A 5,674-nucleotide genomic window follows, 5' to 3' on the forward strand; every position below is an offset into this window, starting at 1 on the left:
CACATATCCGTACCTGTACTGGCTAGTTTTGTGTGTCAACTTGACACTGGCTGGAGTTATCACAGAGAAAGGAGCTTCAGTTGTGGAAGTGCCTCCAAGAGATCTAGCTGTGGAGCATTTTGTCCATTAGTGAACAAGGGTAAGAGGGCCCATTGTGTGTGGTGCCATCCCTGGGTTGGTAGTACTGGCTTCTATAAGAAAGCAAGCTGAGCCAGGCGTGGTGATGCACGCCTTTAATCCCAGCACTCGGGAGGCAGAGGCAAGCGGATTTCTGAGTTCGAGGGCAGCCTGGTCTACAAAGCGAGTGCCAGGACAGCCAGGGCTACACAGAGAAACCCTGTCTCGAAAAGCCAAAAAAAAAAAAAAAAAAAAAAAAAAGCAAGCTGAGCAAGCCAGGGGAAGCAAGCCAGTAAGTAACATCCCTCCATGGCCTCTGCCTCAGCTCCTGCTTCCTGACCTGCTTGAGTTCCAGTTCTGACTTCCTTTGGTGATGAACAGCAGTGTGGAAGTATAAGCTGAATAAACCCATTCCTTCCCATCCTGCTTCTTGGTCATAATGTTTTGTGCAGGAATAGAAACCCTGACTAAGACAATACCCATATCCATATCCATACCCATACCCCCCACACACACACACCCATACACACACACAAAATAAATAAAACAGACCACTGTGAAAGCATTCAATAGCTCCCAGAGGCTTCCTCCTAAGCTGTAGTATCGCAGGTACCCACTAGAGGGCAGTGCTTACTCCATGCAAACCCGGCTCTAGTTTTTTTCTTCTGAAGGCCCGCAGGGATACAGGCTGCCTGCCAAAAAACCTGAATTTTTAAAGAAACAACCAAATTTGGTCCTTCAGTTTTTGTTTGTTTGGGACACGGATGATAAACACATTAAGTTTCTGAGCACTCGAAATGACCAGTGTTACAAAATCCCAACAGCTCCTAATGGGTTTTTTAATTAAAAGGTAATTACATCATTTCACCCTCCCGTGTCCTCTCCCTTCAGCTCCTTCTATGCCTCTACTTATTCCTTCTCAGATTCATGGCCTCCTTTTCTGATGTGTGGGGAGAGTGGGTGGGAAATGCTTAAATACAACCGTACGAGTCCATTTTAGTGTTGCTTGTACGCGCAGATTTAAGGGATGACAATTAAGGGGCTGATTTCTGGGAGAGGCTAATTCTCCTTCTCTCTGTAGTCATTAGTTGCCTGTAGTTCTTTGTCTAGGAATGCTTACCACCACCACCACCACCACCACCACCACCACCCACCACCCCCGCGTGCCCCTTCCCCGTTTGCATGTCTATTGCTATTGTCTGTTTGCAGGTCTCTCTATTGCTATTGTCTATTGTCGTAGCTCAGGTCTTGTTTCATTAGCTGTACTGCAGAGGCATCATGGATGCAGGTTCCCTGCCGTTTCCAGGAGACACAGCCTCACAGGAGATTTACGGCTCTTACAAGAATACTGACCCCTCTTCTACAGTCTTCCCTGAGCCTAGGTGCGGGAGTTGTGTTGTAGATACAGTTGTTGGGGCTGGGCACGCCACATTCCATTGTTTTTTTGTATTTTAACCAGTTGTGGCTTTCTGTGATGCTCTCCACCCAGTGCAAACAACAGCTTCTTTGAGGAGGGGTGAAAGCTCCACTTGCCTGTGGGGTATAAGAACAAGCATTTAGGGCTGGAGAGATGGCTCAGCAGTTGAGAGCACTGACTGCTCTTCCAAAGGTCCTGAGTTCAAATCCCAGCAACCACATGGTGGCTTATGACCATCTGTAATGAGATCTGATGCCCTCTCCTGGTGTGTCTGAAGACAGCTACAGTGTACTTATAATTAAATAAATCTTTTTTTTTTTTTAAAGAACAAGTATTTAAAATATGGCTAGGTAGTATGTTGTTCTGGCAAAATGGCAGGCATAGGCTCCCATCTAGGATCCATGACATCACTAGCCCCAGGTGGTTGGCGATTTCCCATATCCAGCAAGAGTTTCCTCCTTTGAGCAGGCCGCTAAATGCCTAGATGTATGATTATCACTACTGCACCTTTAGAAATGCCTTGCCAGGCTGATCATGGTTGTGGTTCATCGAGGTGACATCTGGCCAGGAGTGTCGATTGCTTTCCTCCTTTGGCATCTTGCACAGAACCTTCTAGCGTTGTGAAAGACTGTCAGCTCCCTGGTTTTTAAAATGTAGATTTCAGGTTGAAAGGTGTAAGTTTTTCATGGGCTTCTGTCCAAAGTTTACAAAGATGGTAAGAGGAAGGAAATGAGGGTGCACAGCGCCCTAGACGTACGTGTGTGTGTGTGTGTGTGTGTGTGTGTGTGTGTTTACATATAGTACATATTTAATGGTCAAGACTAACAACCAACAAAGCTCAGGAGGTCTGGGAGTCAACACTGCAAGCTCCGTAAGTGAATGACAGAGGTTAAGGCCTGTCACTTTGAGAAAGCATGTTAGTCACAAGGTGGCGAAGTTGTATTAATGTTGACTCCCCCCTCCCCCCTTTGAAGCTAGACAGACTAGCTTTAATCCCAACCAATCAGGCAAAACAGAGCATAGCAAAACAAAAATAAAACAAGCAAACAGTAAAAGTCCCTGGATTTAGTTAATAAATCTAAGAAAGCAACGGGTGATGGTTCACTCCTGTAATCCTGGAACTAGGGAGGCTAAGACCAGAGTTCAAAGCCACTCTAGGCTACAGAGTAAGGCCCTATCTATAAATAAATAAGCCTGGGCCTTAAAAAAATCTGTGCAGAAAAATATAAGTACAGCTAGACACAGCCTGTGCAGGCCAAGATGGCCTCAAACTTGCTACATAACCATGGCTGACCTTGAACTCCTGAATCTCCTGACTCCACCTCTCTGTGGGGCTTACAGACATTTGAGTTCCTGGTTCATGCACTCCTGTGAATGCACGCCTGCTAGGCAAGCACTATGAGCTATTTTACAGATGCTGGGATGAGTCTCCAAGCACCTTGGTCAACTGTGAGCTGTTTCCATCAAATCTAGCTTGACAGCATTACCAGCTGGCAAGGCTATCTTTAATCTTCTCACCCTTGACTATCTTGCAAGAAGTAAAGACTTCCTCTTGCCCCTTGGGCCATCCTGTTTTCTCCGGCTATATCTGAATTAACAGCAAAACATCCTGCATGGGACTATAATTACTTCTGCAAGAAAGCCCTACAGAGAATGAACGCACTTAAAGCCTCTGTGCATTTGCTTGTTTGTCTCCAAGTTCTGTCGAGTTGGCCACTCTGGGTGATTGGTATAAATATCCTGTCTGTGCCGGGTTTTCATAACTCCTGTGACCTTGGCATTTAGGGAAGAGAGCCTCAGTCCTTTTAAAAGTTCCTGTTCTATTCTACTCCCTATCTCAGAGCCATTCCTTCAGGTTCATTTTTGCCAACTCACCTACAAAGTGCGTACTTTTCCGGTCAACTATCATTTTAGCAGGAAGTAATTCAGGGACAAGATTCTGCGTATGGCCTCAAGGGGGCGCTCACGGCCCGCAAAGCAGAGAAAGGTCCACCCCGCAGTCCCTGCCTTTGCAAACTACCTCCAAGCAGCTGAACACCGAAGTGCACCTTGGGAGAACCTGAAGGATGTTGGGTTAAAAGAATTAAATCAGTCACAGGGGCAAATTCTACATGACTCCTCTCATACGAGGTCCCCAGGGCAGTGAAATTCATAGAGAGGAAGTAGAATGTAATGACCAAGGAAAAGGAAAGGGAGAATTAGTTGTGGTTTGTGTATAATTTTTTGCTTTGTTTTGTTTTTCGTTTGGGTTTTTTTTCTGGTTGGTTGGTTGGTTGGTTGGTTGGTTGGTTGGTTGGTTGGTTGGTTTTGTAGCCCTGGCTCCTGGAGCTTACTGTGTAGACCAGGCTGATCACAGAGCTCCATCTGCCTCTGCCTCCTGAGCCCTGGGCTTGGTGCCATCATGAGTGGTGTGTATGTTTCATTTTTAATTTTAATTGTTCTATGTATGAGTGGAAGTGCACACTCATGCCAGGGTGTATTGGGTAGAGGTAAGAGAAAAACTTTTTGAAGGCTGCTCTCTCCTTCTGTTGTGTGGGTAACAAGGATGAACGCAGGTCATAGAACTTGCACAGCAAGTGCCTGCAAGTGCCTTTATCCTCTGGGCCATCTCACAAGTCTGGGGATTGAGTTTAAAGGGCAGGCGAGGCATTCCAGTTTTATAACTGGAATGTTATAACTGGAACAAGGATTGAGGATTTCTTCCCTGAAGGTCAAGGTCATGGGAGCTATGAAAACCCAGCTTAGATGGATCAGATTTACCCATTACACGGCTCCACAGATGCTAATGCTAAGTATGGCAGCAACTACCTGTAACCTATGGGAATCTGAGGCTAGTCTGGCTACATGAAAGATCCAGTCTTAAACTCCCGCTCCCCTCCCCTCCTCCTTCTCTCTTCCCCCTTCCTGCTCCACCCCCACCCCACCCCCCCACCCCCGCACGCATGCACGGCGCGCCTCGTGAATGTACTCTATGCCACCACTGGACTGAGCACTGGGTGAAGACGATAGTGCCTTCTTTATCGCATGACCAACAGGAAATCCTCTCAGCTCTACACTCACAGCAGAGTCTGGCTGGGTGTGACCATTTTGCCCAGCCCCCATCACACTGCCAGGCATGGCTGCCCTGCCACTCTGCCCTCTGCTCCCGCCCTGTACAACAGTGTCCTCCCTCCCTCCCCCGCACCACACCACGCCTTATAAGACACCTCATGCTTACTATTGTCGCTCACTCTCTATGTTTCCCTTGGTTTGGACCAGGCTGGCTCCTTCACTCCACATACACAAGCACTGCAGGTCACCTCAACTGAGTGCCCTTCCTGTCTGCTGACCTCTGGTTGGCCAAAGCAGGCTCTAGTTCAGGGTATATTATGTACAGCTATGATGATGAATTGGGGGGGGGTCTTCCTACCTCCTACCTGGCCCATCAGGGTCCTCTCTCATCTCATTGGCCTAGATACAACACCTGGGTGGCTTTCTCCCCCTAAAATGCTGAATAAACACCCTAGCTAGAGAATAAAGACAGGTTAACCCCAGGAAAGATAGGCAGTTTCTGATCCTGACCTTTCAGGAACTGGACGATTAGACCTGTGCCAGTCGGGTGAGCATTTGTTTATTTGTTTGCCGGTTACTCTTTACTTATTTAATAGATTTACTTGTTCATAGATTTATTTCTTTTGTTATTTTATGCTTATGTGTCTTTTGCCTGCATGTATATGTATGCCCCACATATGTACCTGGTGCCTGTGGAGGTCAGAAAAGGGTATTAGATTCCCTGGAACTGGAACTACAGCCAGTTATGAGCCTCCGTGTGGGTGCTGGGAACAGAACCCAGGTCTTTTGCAAGAGCAGCAAATGCTCTACACTGCTGAGCCATCTCTCCAGGCACTCACCTGAGCTACCTTGGAAGTCACACAAGAAAGTATGGAGGGGTTGGGTTTTGTTTTGTAGACTGGGTCTCATCAAGCCCCGTCTGGTGTCAAAATCACTATGTAACTGAGGGTAACTTTGAACTTCTAATCCTCCTACCTTCACGGGAAGTGCTGGTTTTTTCAGCACCATGCCCAGTTTATATGACACTACAGACATAAACCAGGCTTCAAGCGTGCGAGGAAAGTGTTCTACCTACTAAGCTATAGCCCC

General features: G+C 47.0%; 1 long non-coding RNA gene across 1 annotated transcript; it reads right to left on the bottom strand.

Annotated features, from left to right (window-relative positions):
* Positions 1-1,304: 1,304 nt before the first annotated feature.
* LOC147001901 (uncharacterized) lies at positions 1,305-3,437 on the bottom strand. The gene is made up of 3 exons (XR_015044740.1): positions 3,410-3,437; positions 2,042-2,227; positions 1,305-1,650 (listed from the first exon to the last, which is right to left on the bottom strand). It is a non-coding gene; the product is annotated as an uncharacterized LOC147001901 (long non-coding RNA).
* Positions 3,438-5,674: the final 2,237 nt, after the last annotated feature.

Source organism: Mus caroli, unplaced genomic scaffold (assembly GCF_978045245.1).
Source record: "Mus caroli unplaced genomic scaffold, Mus_caroli_1 scaffold_12, whole genome shotgun sequence".
Taxonomy (NCBI): Eukaryota; Metazoa; Chordata; class Mammalia; order Rodentia; family Muridae; genus Mus; species Mus caroli.